At 46.9% G+C, this 13,853-nt stretch overlaps 1 long non-coding RNA gene across 1 annotated transcript in view; it reads left to right on the top strand.

Moving 5' to 3' along the window:
- Nucleotides 1-12,599, top strand: part of LOC124182777 — a 70,244-nt gene extending 57,645 nt beyond the window's left edge. Inside the window, exon 3 of the long non-coding RNA XR_006870856.1 lies at nt 12,556-12,599. This is a non-coding gene — a long non-coding RNA (uncharacterized LOC124182777). The remainder of the gene's footprint in view (nt 1-12,555) is intronic.
- Nucleotides 12,600-13,853: the final 1,254 nt, after the last annotated feature.

Here is a 13,853-nt window from a genome sequence, read left to right as displayed (position 1 = left end):
GCTCTACCATCGATGATAAAATTTCCCACCACCGATGGAGGAACGTTTGTTTTTCGAAGAATGAACGCGCTTGAGAAAAGAATGAGGGGTACGTTTCCGCAACCTGCGCCGTTTCGCTCTCTCATTATTTTTGCTACGTGTTACACCCACGCGATCGGTCGCGATGTCGTTCACATTTGCTGAGCGTTGATACACACCTCTCGGTGCAGTGGAGAAGGCGTAGGCCGGAGGAACGAGTTGGCGCCGAGTGCCTCCAGCTGTTCGTTTAAAACCCACGCCTGAGCCGCCTGCACCGCCACTGCACCGCTTCCGAATGACGCTTTTGCGAGTAGGCCGTTCGCGGATAGGTGGGCATATCGCGTTGCGGGATGTTCTGGTTGACCAGTTTCTTATCTCGTAGTCCGATGCAGTGGCATTGACTCGACGCCCTGCCAGCGAAAGTAACGCCGCGTACGCGAGCGCTAATCTCTTCCACGTATTCCCCACCACCGCTTTAACACCGCCGCCTCGCGGGCCCGGGCAAACCCGTTTCTAGGTTACTACGAACCCGTAGTAACACGACCATCGGCCATCGGAAATGACCAGGATTCCCGAATCGCTCCTCTCCTCTTACCACGAACTGATGCCCCACACTTCCAATATTCATCCAGCCAAGAGCAATGAAAAATGTTCTTCAACGAATTTGAGCTCGTTTCACATATCAAACCTCATCACGCGTCATCTTCTCCCGTAGGCCTCTTCACGGCGCTCCGACTTAAGGGACTCTAACGCTGCTCAACGACTTGGAAAATATTTCGTAATCGTTGGGTGCGCACCGTTGCGTTCTGCGACCTGAATCTCATCCGCGGCAAGTGGCGTAGACTGCATACTGCAAAATAGCCTGCATCGGGGCAAGAGCTGCAAAACCCAACAACACAGATATCTCGCTGCAGCACAGTGATCGCACTCAAAGCGATAGTTCGATCGTTTCCAGTCCCGTTTCTTTTTGCCTCGTCACAAAACGCTTCTCCTTCATTTTCCGCGCACCAGCTTCCGTGCACTCGGTGGCTGCCGCACGGGGTGTAATTCCATTGCTGTTCATACGTTTCTTATACCTTGCATCTGGTTTTTGCCGTTGGCGGTGTATATCTATATTTTTTTTTTTTGTTTTGTTTTCACTTGTGTTGCACAAGTGAAATAGGCAGTCATATAATGGAAATGAGACCTGTTTCAGGAGGCAGTGAAGAGGATTGATACAACGCTTACAGCATTTTTCTTATTTTTCATTTTTAATATTCCCGGTAACGTACAGTAATGGGCAGGGAGAGGGGCAGCAGCCTGTAATCCCATTCCATAATTTACAATACGAGTAGCTACGGTGGTGCGTATGCGTTGTATCATCCTTTCCGTTGGGTTTAGAGGTGTACGAGGTGCGCACATGATCGTGTATCTCGTATTCATTGGAAGTGCGTGTATAGGTAGATGTGCGTTCATGTTGGGTTACGACAGACTAGCTCCGTTATCGCTCGCTCTGACCGTACGACAAAGAAGTCCTCCGTAGCCCTCGACGTGGAAAGAGAAAGAGAGAGAAGGAACGTGAGAAAGAGAGAGAGGGTATGGCCCCAGAGCGAAGAGCGACGCGGAGAGATTGTTCGTGATGAGGTGGTCAGACTGGTTCGCATCGCGGTGTTCGTGAGACCAACACGTACAAAAGGCATAGAGAAAACGGTGGAGAGGCGCAAAGATGCACACGCGTGCACTGAGCACGTCCGTCTCTGATTGTGAGCGCGAAGGCTGCCCTGCTGTGTAACTGCACCATCGGCTGGGGAGAGAAGGCAACCCGTCCCCGTCTTCGTCTTCGTCTTCGTCTTCGTCTTCGCCTTCCTCCTTGTCTTCTTCCTTTTTTCGATTCGTCTGCTGCTGCAGTCGATCGGGCGGGTCAGAAAAGGGAGTAGCGAGTGGAGGTGGGTTTGTTTTGGTTCACCACGCAGACGCAGGGAGCCGTGCGTGCGCGGTAAAAACCAATCCGTGACAACTTCAGCTACACGAGAGTAGGTAGGTATTACATCCGAGGCCCTCCTGTCCGTCTTACGGACTGCCAACATCGACGCCTGATCCCCATGCTCGTTCCACTCTCGAGTAAGCATTGGAATCAAAGTCGGATGTCTGCATGGCGATAATTTCCAATTCAAGGTCAGGCATCGGCATAACGCAGGGGATAAACTACTTCGCAATGCTTCACCACTCGTCCAACGATACCGTTTGACCAGAAACGTTTTTCATCGGACACTCAAACACCGAATCCCTTTGTGGCGGGATGTTTGTTTGCCGAAAACAGGTTTCGCCATCTTGCATAACGTTTTTTTCTCCGTAATGCAGGCCTTCCAATCATTCGAACGATGCATCGGGGATAATGCGTTTTGGGAATCGACTCTTTAAGTTTATCACCAGGACGGCGGTGTGTTATTAAAGTTCCTTAAACTCTCGCGCTGTATTGAAACTGCTGCAGGTCTCCGCGCGTCTCAAGGATAACGAGTGAGCAGGTAATCCTGGATTGTGGATCCTCAGCTCCGGAGCAACTTTCGAGGTCAAACATCCTACGGGGTCGTGTCTTTAAAAGTTATAATGTCATCACATTTCCAAACAAGGTGTACTGCACGTGTATATTTATAACGAGTCGGATCTCCATTTCGGAATAATTATCACCAAAAATAACGGCGGAGAGTGAGGGGAAAAAAGAACTGACGCAACTGGGAGCCGCGTTGAAGGGAAAGGGGTTTTGTTTTGACAAATCTCTACGTTGGTGTGCGCGGGTCGCGGCCACCACCGCCAGTTGGGTCTGCTCGACGTTTTGTCTTTTTCGTTTTTCTTTCTTCTCCTCCTTCTCCTCTTTTCTCGTTTTCTTTTTTGTTTTGTTTAATCTGTTTTTCCCCTCTACCACCTCTTCGGCCAAGTTCGTGTAAACACGAATGACGTGATACCCGGAGGGCTCGATGGAATACGGACACAACGGGCTAGCCTCCACCAGGGACTCATGGCCCGAGGAAAACCGGACTTTCACGGACCTAACCGAACTCAGCCGAGTTACCAACGAAATCGGCTGAAAAGAAAATATCAAACAGTAGAGGGAGGCAAAGTGCAGCACGTCAGACGCAACGGCGTAGGACCAAATAATTGCATTGTCCACATTGTGTTTCTTCTTTTTTCTCACAATGTAACGCCATTCATTGCGTGCAACTGCAGGGCTTCAAAAATACGAACATGTCCCAACCTCCTCCAAAGTGCATAAACTCTGACAACTATCTGCCATTGCATTTCTTTTTCAGAAACATAGTAAATTATCCCTCAACTCTTCTAATTTTTTCGTTTCTTCTTACCTCCAGCCTTTTTGTGTCACGTACATCCCTCGTCAATATCGCATCTATAACAGCTCAAAGTTGAACCAGGATATCTGTGGGGAGTGAAGGAGAAAAGAGGCCTGTATACGAAAGGAGAGAAGAGCGCGAGGGTGGGAGAGAGGGAGGGACGGAACTGGGTCACTTCGAACTGGTTGAAATTGTATTTTTTGTCAGACTCGTTCGATACACAGTCCCAAGTCTCGACCACTTTCGTTCCCTGCTCCCTGATCCTCGATTCCTAGTCCCTGTGACGACGCAAAAGGTGCTGCTCTGACTATTTATTTTTTTTTCCCCTTCTACTTTTTTTTCTTCTAAATCGCGTTTATTTTCAACTCTGAATCCGTCGTAGGAAATAGGCGTTATTACGAAAATGATACCGTGTCTCGGACCCGCAGAGACCGTGGCAATTACTTGTAATGAAACACCCTGCGTCCCTGGACCATCATCCATGATCAGAACTGAACGATCCGTAAAGCTGATCATGCGACTTGTGACTCGGACTAGATTAAAACGTTCGAAAGAGCAAAAACAAGCACAAGTTAAAAGAGCACACACCCTGTGCACCCAGATGTCCGTGTTTTGTGTTTGTGTGAATTCGGGGCTGAAGTATGCTCTCCTTGTTACCGGATCCTGGCTGCATCCCGTACGAATGCATGCAGAGCGAGAGAGAATAATTTAAATTCATATACGTACGTCATCGCGCTGTGTACCTACATAACTAAAATTCTTCAACACGTGTTCTACCAGGGTTACACAATGTTTGGTCTTTTGTTTGACGTGAATCATCATCTCCTGTAACGCGTCTGTCAAACACACGTAAACCTCTCCTCTCCTCTCCTCTCCTCTCCTCTCCTCTCCTCTCCTCTCCTCTCCGCTCCTCTGCTCACTTCTTCACTGTCCACGTAGGTACGTTATGGCTGGTGGATAGGCAGGCATTTAGGTACATACGCACCTTGTGTACTCCACTCATACCCCCATAGTATTATACACACGTTTACTCATCGATGTATCCCGCGTCTACGTTATAGGTATGTGTTCATGTCCAACAGGTATATACATTATATGTATACACAGCTAACCCTTGAAGTACATGGACGGTACGGTGTGGAGTGTGGAGGTATACGGAAACTATATGCGTTTGTTAGCTATTCTCTGACGGGCTACGAAGGGCTTCTTCCACCATTGTCTCCTCATACCCAATGACTCACTCGGCATACTATAAAAACATAAAACACTATCTGGTAATGGTGCCCGCCGCAAGATTCCCTCAGAATTTATTTCCCTCGAGGCGGATTTTAATTATTCCCAACGCCTACTACATATAGTTATACACTTTGCTTCGTTTCTTTCACTTTCTTCTTCGTTGCTTGTATTCTTATTCACGTAAGCGTGTAGACGTCGTTTGTACTCAGCCACGTTACTCATTTATCACTCGATTGGTTCACAGATAGATTGAAGAATACGTAGACACGTGTATTTTTACAAAATTTATTCCTATTGCAACCAACGGTCTGAATTATGTCTGAGTGATTCACTAAACCGTTTGACTCCCGGTAATGTGTCTAGCATTGAGGTGTATGGATGTACACACAATGCGTACATATTTTAACCCAGCGCAATCATTAGCGGAGTAAAACGTGACCCAGTTATAAAGTGGCTGATAATTACTAGTCTGACAGGGTATGACCGGGAGGAAATCTTGGCGCTGGTACCAAAAAAGAAACATCATTTCGTTACACTGTTAGACCCAGATAACATAGATACAATACTATCTGTACTTTACACTCCTCGCTGTAACGTATAAAATGTTGAAAATAAAAAAATGTATAGGGAAAAACAGACGGTAGCTGGAGAGAAGGAGAGGATGAGAAGATAGTGTTGCTGCTGGTGATGTTCATCGGCTTGTATAAGTACGTCTTTAGTGCGAGGTACGAGTGTGTGACTGGGCATACCCGTCGAGGATTATAGAGTTTGTTGAAATTAAAAATAATCCCAGTCAATCTATTATACACATGGACATTCGTGCACGTGGCTTCTACTGTTTCACACTTTTGTATAACGTGATCGAGGTACTCACACTACATGCCTGATCGGTTCAACCGCCTTACTTCCGAGGCGATTTAAAACGTCAACGACCACAGGTTTTCGATGTGATTCATCCTGATATTTGCAGGGAGTTAGAGAGGGGAGGAAGAGAGAAAGAAAAAGGGAATTTAGTTTGTCCTCTCTTACTCTCTTCGCTCTGACTATGAGAGAGCCGAGTGTTGACTGGCGGCGACCGCATTGCTTTCTCTGTTTCTCTCACGACAACGTCACGACGACTCATCGACCGGCAACCGTAGTGTGACATAATTACCCACCGGTAGACAGAGGTTACCACACCTGAGTCATTCATCACTTTCTTTTTGCCCGATCTCGCTCTCCCTCTTCGTCTCTCTCCCCCCCCATATGAAAATGAATGCTTTTTGCTCATGATCCTCTAATTGATAATAGCCGTGAGTAAATTCATTTAGGGTGCATCACGGTGCAGAGAATTGCCCCGGAAATCTCTGCAGTGAAACCGCGACGTGCTGCGTTGATGAATCAGGTGAAACATGCCGGTGACGTGAAGAATCCCACTTGTAAATTAGAAAGAGGAGGAGGAAAAAAAAATGCATCTCGAGAAACGGTTGCGACAATGGTGTGCGTAAGTTTTTGTCTGATTCCATTCTCTTCTTTTTTTCCACCCGTTTATCCACCGCTCCTTTATACTGACAAACTGCAACGGTGTAGTGTAACGAGTATCTGCATGTCAATGAAGGGATCCCCGCTAAGTTTGCAGGTGTACCGCTCTATTCATTCCGTAGGTAAAATACCGTACGGTGGGTAAGGTACCACAAATGTGGAGGGGTCCGGCACCCCAGACCGGAGACGGTTACACCATTTTTTCGGAAGCATTATACCTTATACTCTGTCCCAACCCGGAGGGGAACCGAGATCAAGGGTCCTACGGGGCTCTCTGTGATCTATGGGAATCTCGCAGGTGTACCTACCCACCGTGGGGTGATGCTCTAAACAGATTCGACGCGAGATTCTCTCACTGGGAATATCGAAACCCTTTACGATCCCCGTTGTTCACCGCTCAGTTGTCAATGTTCGCAATTTGATGACCGTCGTCTGGAAGCGAGACGTTCGTGTAATACGGCTTCCCATGACAACGATAGATAATCAAATGTCTTAGTTATTTTCTAGTGCTTTCAGTTATTCCACTACTTGCAGTTTGCAACGGAGGTCTAACATCGATAGACTGCTTTGAAAGTGTCAGAAGAGTTTCCCACTGTCCTCGAAGCCAGTTACCTGCTCGACTATCTGAACAACCTCGACAACTCGAAAATCGGCAACCAGGCAGGAATCGATCAGCGGCTGGCAGAGAGGCAGAGGGAGTCGTGTGGCAGTGCCACACTGGCTCAGCTTTGCCGTGAAGTTTGTTGCTTCGTTTTTGGGTACAGCTCCTGTACAAGAGGGAATTGGGGGCCTGATGAGTCACGGACTATGCCTCACGGCAGAGGAGCTGAAGCCCGATGGTTCTCATTTAGAAAATTCGACCCGTTGCGGAAGGATCGAGATCATAATCTGGGAAATATACGTCGTGCAAAATAGACTTGCAAAAAATTATACACTTCTAGTATCGTATCAGTGGGCTTTTTTCTGTTCTCTTTTTTCCTTCCGGCTCCTTCTGTGATTTTTTATATTGAAGTGAAGACGGTCAAACATCCGTCAGTCCCGCGAAAACATCGAGGGAAAATACACTCCCTACATGAGCGGAGTCGTTTTTTGGAATTGTAAGTCAATCGGAGAAATAAGTTTCCGAGGTACTTGTCAGCATACGTTGTATTGAGAACCAGTGGTGGGTCGGTGGGCTACGTCACGAACACGTGCAAAGAGTCCCCAGCGTTCAAAGTCCCCCATTGCTTTAAACGCGTTCGTGTTCAGATGGGCCTTAGAGATGTGTGCGAGAAGATATAGCTGGAACCTTAGAGAAGGCAGCCCCAGACGACTCCCTAAGTTATACCCGCTAGTGAGAGAACGAGAGGGAAGAAGCGGAGGGATTCGTATTTGTGCATTGGATGTATTGTTTGTGTGGGTTTGGCTCCCTTCGGTTACCCCGGCAGGTTAGCCACCTGTTGACTAACCTGACCTGCTGTACAGTCTGCCCACACAAACCCCTCCGACTGTGTTTTTCAAACTAACCCTCACTTGGTTTTAATCTTTATTTTTCTCTTCATGGGGTTAGAGACCTCGACCAGCCACTCGAACAACGGTCCTCCAACTGCATTTCAAATCAATGAGTTTTATACATGCAACGAAGGGGAATCAGGATCCTCCCGAAGCTTCGCTATCGCCCGATGTCATCTCGCAAGACTAGCTTTGCCGACTATGTTTTTTTACTCTCGGCGTTCATCGCTTTTGCAATTGTTCTTCTTGTTGTCAGATTTCGAGTGTTTCAATACCGTGCTCCATCACGGCTACAGGTCAAAGTCCTTAATTATATGCACTTGTCGTTGATGGGAAGACTGCGGAAGGTGACTCCAGTATTGGGCTCTAAATCAATTCAAAGTTATTCAAAACTATTCCAGATACACGGATACAGTCAGCAATGAATGACAGGCGTTGGGTAACAAGTGATAACGCTATTCATTCTCCCGAGCGGCCTTGTCCTTTACGCATTTACATCGACGGTCGGTGGGTTTGTGAGTTGAAAATAAGCGTTGACAAAATTGGACCTCATTGAAAGCGGGTGTTGAGATTGTCATTATATATACATATGAGATGAGTCGCTTGGTGGTGATTGAAGTATTAATCCGGTGAATAAATATCACATCAGTGTGTTATAATTGAATGAAATTGATCAACAGACAGCGAATAAATGCATACGTGATAATAATTAATGATTAATCACCGTTTAAGGTCATGTTATGCAGCACCCTCGACATCGTAAGTGGATTAAGAACGCATTGAGAGAACGACGAAGAATTCTCTTTTTGCGTATTTGGATGCCGAATGGTCGCCGAACACCGGTCCATCCCTAAGCGATTGACAGTGCACACGAAGAATTGAGATGGGTAATAAGCAGTGACGTTTCTCTTCAGTGCTTTTGGGTTCATGCACACTTATTTATACATGTTTCCGCGTATACACACATGCGGACGGAGTCGCGCAGACATACCGTCCCGCGCACGTGTACGTTTGCCATGCGCACCACACGCGACCCGAAACGTAAGCATGACCACGTGTTGGGCTGGTCGCAACACGTGTCTTGGGTGCTAAAGAAAATAAATTACCGTGCACTCGTTGCTGCTGATGGTAAAAAGTTGAAAAGTTTGAGAAACTTGAGGAAAAAGGGCGAGACCCTTGTCAGTTTATTGGGGTTGTCTCGTGCCAAACGAAGCCAAAAGAATGAGCAAGAACAGAAGAAGAAACCGAGGAAACAAAAACCCGGCACGGGTGAAAATTGCCGTCCGGTCAAAATCGAACCCAACAGTTTGCAGTTGTGCACTTGTGTGGTTTTTCTTTTTTTCCTGTTTTTTTTTTTTACCTTTCGCTTCGAACTGATTAGTCGATATAAGTAAGAGGAACGACGCGTAGTAATGCGGTAACGGAAACGGTGATATTTCGTTTCTGAGGGATTAATCGGCGTGAATAATCCTCCCCGGTGCATAATCCATTAGCAGTAGCAGGTTTGATACTACTTTTATGGTAGTGTTACGTTGCAAACTGCTTACTAAATCGTCAGCTGTCTCGTAAACCACCAGGATCTTCGCAGTCACGTTTCTTCGGACCCAACTGTGTGTATGTTTATTTATTTATTTTTATAAGTATAAAATGCACCGCGCTCAAGGCGCGACGAGTGGATGGATAATGGATTTCGTTCTCACGGAAACGTCGAGATATGAGACCTGAAGCGTGTACCCGTCCACATCGACGTCGGTTACATCGTTAGTTATTACAATCCTCCGCGTCCAGGTGCAAGTCTGGAATTACTCGTATCGGGCGCTCGAATTACTCACCGTCACTGCCAGTGTCAAGTGAATCGACTCGTCGGACATTTTACCCGAGTAGTAAAATTATACCCCAGTTATAGAGTACGCGCAACGAACATTTTGGCATATCGTGTCAAACTGACCCGTACACCTATGGGAATCCGATGTGCACACTGGGAAACGAGCGGAATCGTGTATACATGTACGTGTACAGTGGTACACACCGGTTAATTACAGAAGCAAACAGTGTAGCTCCAACAACACGGACAGAAACCGATACACGTGTGCTGCATGTATGCCAAAGACGGTAGAGACAGAGCGTTGAGGTTGCGTCCGGGGTTCTGAGAGCCGGCGAAGCTCGAGGGGCCCAGGGGTTGAGTTAGCTAAGCCTAAGCTAAGCTGAGCGGGGGGCAGACTGCAGGTATACCGGAGAGTAGTGCAAACTGGTGGTCTCTCGCCTGCGAGGAGGAACCTGCACGTTTTGCCCCAAGGGGGTTTTCGGAAGGAGGAGGTCAGACCTTAGGGGTCGAACCCCAGACCTCCGTCCTGTTTCTTCCTCTCTTTCGCTCTCTTGTGTAAGAAGCCTCGAATTGGGTCGCAAACTAATCTTGTTGCCAAGGGACTCATTGTCAGCACATCACGGGCTCAGGGCATGACCGAACGATCGCTGCACCAGATTACGAAAGCTGCTTATCTTTTCGTCGCTCCTGCGCCGGTAGTCGGCCCCCTCCGATCATCGTTCATCGGCAATCGATTTTCACGCGCACATATCTGGTCGATACGCTGCGTGTTACGATGATTGTTTCACCGTACCTACAACACTGTACGACATGCCCGCAATCATCGCCTCTCGTCAAATCCTTCAACGTGTATCACGGTGAAACAAATCCTCTTCAGGGAATCAAGTCCTACTTTTTATGACCACTTACAACTAACTCGGGCATCAATTTGTTCGGAACGTCAAGTCGATTAGACACTCATACTGGTGTGGCAAATAACGAATGTGCCAGTGTGGCCCAGTGGCTGGTTTTACCTCGGTCCGGGGTTTGCTGAGGTCTGATGAGTCATGTACTGTGCCTCATACCAAAGGAGCCACGGACACAGCGGTTCTCATTTAAAAAAAAAAAAAAAACTCTTTACCAAACACCCCATGATCACCAAAGGACGAGGCATACTCACTTACGATTGAATAAAGTCAAAAACTGCTTTTACCGCTTCTGCGTAATCCTTGCGCATTGTCATTTTCTGCATATCTTTCCCATCGGCAGCACCTAGTCCGCGTTCGGTTTACAGTCAAGGCCAGTTGTACTACGGTTCTAGAGTTCTGCGGTGGAAACTGCTTGTACAGTTTTACAACGGGTATCGCGTGCTGCATATCGCGACGGAAAATACAGGATTGCGTAACGAACGTGAGTCGAGGCTGGTCGGCACTGCAGCCACGACTACTTGGGGTAGCACAAAATCACTCGTTGTTGTCTTATTCAAAGCAATGATCTCACTGCTAATGCCCCTCGTCTCGTACCTAGCTGCAATGTTATAAACTGCAGAGCTATGAGCGTATATCTCTACTACAACGGTCCGAGAACAAAGCCTCAATCAAGGTTTCCGCATGGGTAATTATTATTAACGAGAACGGGCATACCTACACACGCAAGCGGTGAAACTCGCGTCGCGGTCATTGTTGTTAACAATTCTATTGATACGCGCTTCCGATTATTTTGGAAAAAATATTCTCATCAAAAATTTATACATCAGGTTCATTCGGACCGGCACACGCAGAATTCAATGCTCAGGATCGTTCGGACGGATAAACGCCGTGCCTATTACGAAAAGAGATGTCGAGTGTGAAATTAACTGCCTTACAAATCTCGTTTCCAAAAATAGAAAGATATAATCTCAAGCACTTTTGACGCCGACAAGTACCGTGGAGCGTGTCGAAGACTTTTGCATTAATAAAGAAAAACGAGACTCAATGTTTGCGATTTAAAAATGGAAAGAAAAAGTTATCCCAAGTAGCTCTACACACCCTCTTAATAAGTTGATACACCGACGGTTGTCATCGAACAAAGAACAGCTGTAGATTCGCAAACTCGTTTCGGTAAAACATAAAAACCAAAAAAAAGAAGGTCATTGTTGTTTAAAGACCTTACGCTATCTGACCTAATGCAACTCCGACCCCTTCTGACACTTGCGACAAAAATTAACGTCCGTCAAAACGGCAGACGTAACGATGGGAATTGTTTTTCAAATCGTTGATAAAAGTGGCGGCAATTTTGAATTTCGATTTGGTATACGAAGCTGCAGGTATCGAATAGAGGAATAAATAGAATAAGAAAAAGAGGCTCGCGCGTGTGTCTCCTCGGTCTCTCCTCTCTGCTCGTCTTCCTTGCCTCGTTTTTTTTTCCTCCTCTGGAGGCTCCCCTGATATTAAATTCGGGTTCTGTAGGAGTATAGCCGGACGACAAGTGAGAGTCGGGTATAAATATACCCGGTCTCGAACCTGAGGAGCAGAGCTACGGCAATAAGAAGAAGTTAGCAAATAAGATAAAACGAAACCGGTTCTCCAGAACTTGTTTTACTGGCCCTTCGTATACGCTCCTCTCCCTCCCACCCGTTCTCTCGCTCTCGCTCTCGCTCCTCGGTTCTTTCTTTCTCCTTCTTTTCCTCCTTCTCTTTTCCTCCTCCAAGCGCTCTACGACTATCTCCGCAGCTCTGATATATACGAAAGATTGTTTCTGCCCTGAATTTGTTCGGAATACATACATCCACACCACCAAACGTTCTCATGCGTGCGCTACTCCATACGATGCATGCAGGTACCGAGTTGCCTCGACCGCAGAGCGCCCATACAAATATCTTTTCGAATACTGCGAGTCGTGCGGTGCTCAATAAATCAATATACAAATTGTATTTTTACATCTGTTACTTTTTTTTTCCACCTCTTTACTTTCGCTCTTCTTTTATCCGTCGTGTCCGATTATTCGTGCTCTTCGAATATCATTCGCGTTCAGTTACACGCGAAGTTTGGAATGAATTCGGGAACCAATGGGATCAGGGATGAATCTCATGATATTTGATGCGTGTTGTGAATATGAAAATTTAATTTCCTCATAGATTTAGATACGTTTCTAATTTTTTTCTACCTGTTTTTATTTCAGGGAAAGAGAGGGCTAGACGGAGAGAGAGGAAGACGAAACAGGGTAAGTATAATAGAAAAATCTGACATCCATTACACCTGTTCTTCTACCGTAGTAATTTGACACAGGTATCAGAACCGAGATTGAAATACGTCCTCTGGCTTAGAATTTTTCTTTTATAAGTACGATTTTCATACGCAATTCGATCATAAAAGTTTGTTCTTATCTAACATTCGATAGTCTGGCGAACTAATGAAAAGAGATTTTTCGATCATCAGCGTTTCAAAATTTTTTCATTCCTCAAACCGTAGACACGTTATGGACTAAAAGGGGTTTTTTCATCTCACAAGTTGAGAGAATCCGACCAGAGTGAACATTCTCAAACATGTCTTATCGTTCGAACGTAAATCATATACTTGTCACGTAGTTTCTCAGACGTGACAGATTCGAGCCACGTTACTATACTCGGACAATTTTCAGCCGACATTCAAAGGGTCACGGAGATGATTTTTAGATGACCCTAAATAGTGAAAGAGTGAACACGTCTATCTAATGGACCGAAGACCAGTAGTCTTCATGAAAATTCGTCTCCTCTTAAACCTGAATTTAAGCCTCTTTCAGTCTACCATTACCTGGGTCAACGGACGCGACGTGTGTTTTTAATCACCGTACAATCGGAGGGTGGCCAAAGTCGGGACCCCTAGAAACGGGGTAAGAAGAAGAAAAAGAAGAAGAAGACGAAGAAAATAAAGAAAAACGAGCAAAGGTTTAGAAGTAAACGAGGGTGAACGATGAACGGTGATGCTGAAAGTTGACCGCAGTCTCGCAGTCGGAGTTGAAGTTAATAAAATCAAGGCTCCGGCGGGAGTCCGGTCGGCACAAGCACGGTTCCCGATGGCCGTAGAGGGTACAGGGTACGTGGTACCACCGGGGGTCAAAATCCTTGCGTAGAAAAGATCCGCGCGGAGGGAACTCCGGGGGGTTTCAGCGGCGGCGGCAGCGGTGGCGGTGCTGCGGGCCAAGGATGAGGATAAGACGCCGAGGAGAAGGCGAGGTTGAGGCCTCGGCGTCGGCGTCGGAGGGGGCAGGGGGGCGAAGGAGGAGGAGGAGGAGGAGGAGGAGGGTCACGGGGGTTTAAAGGGGGACAGAAACCAGCTACTGCGCGTTAGCTGTGCCTGTAGTACTCTCGTGCCACTGCAGCCACTCGCTGGTCGCTGCTTCGATATGCCTCCCCCCCCCCCTCCCCCGTCCCTCATCCCCCGTCAGGCACTCCACTGCAGCCACAACACCGGACTGACTGCCTTTCCCCCCCGGCCCCA

This window comes from Neodiprion fabricii, chromosome 5, assembly GCF_021155785.1.
Source record: "Neodiprion fabricii isolate iyNeoFabr1 chromosome 5, iyNeoFabr1.1, whole genome shotgun sequence".
Classification (NCBI taxonomy): Eukaryota; Metazoa; Arthropoda; class Insecta; order Hymenoptera; family Diprionidae; genus Neodiprion; species Neodiprion fabricii.
This window is presented reverse-complemented; position numbering and strand designations above follow the sequence as displayed.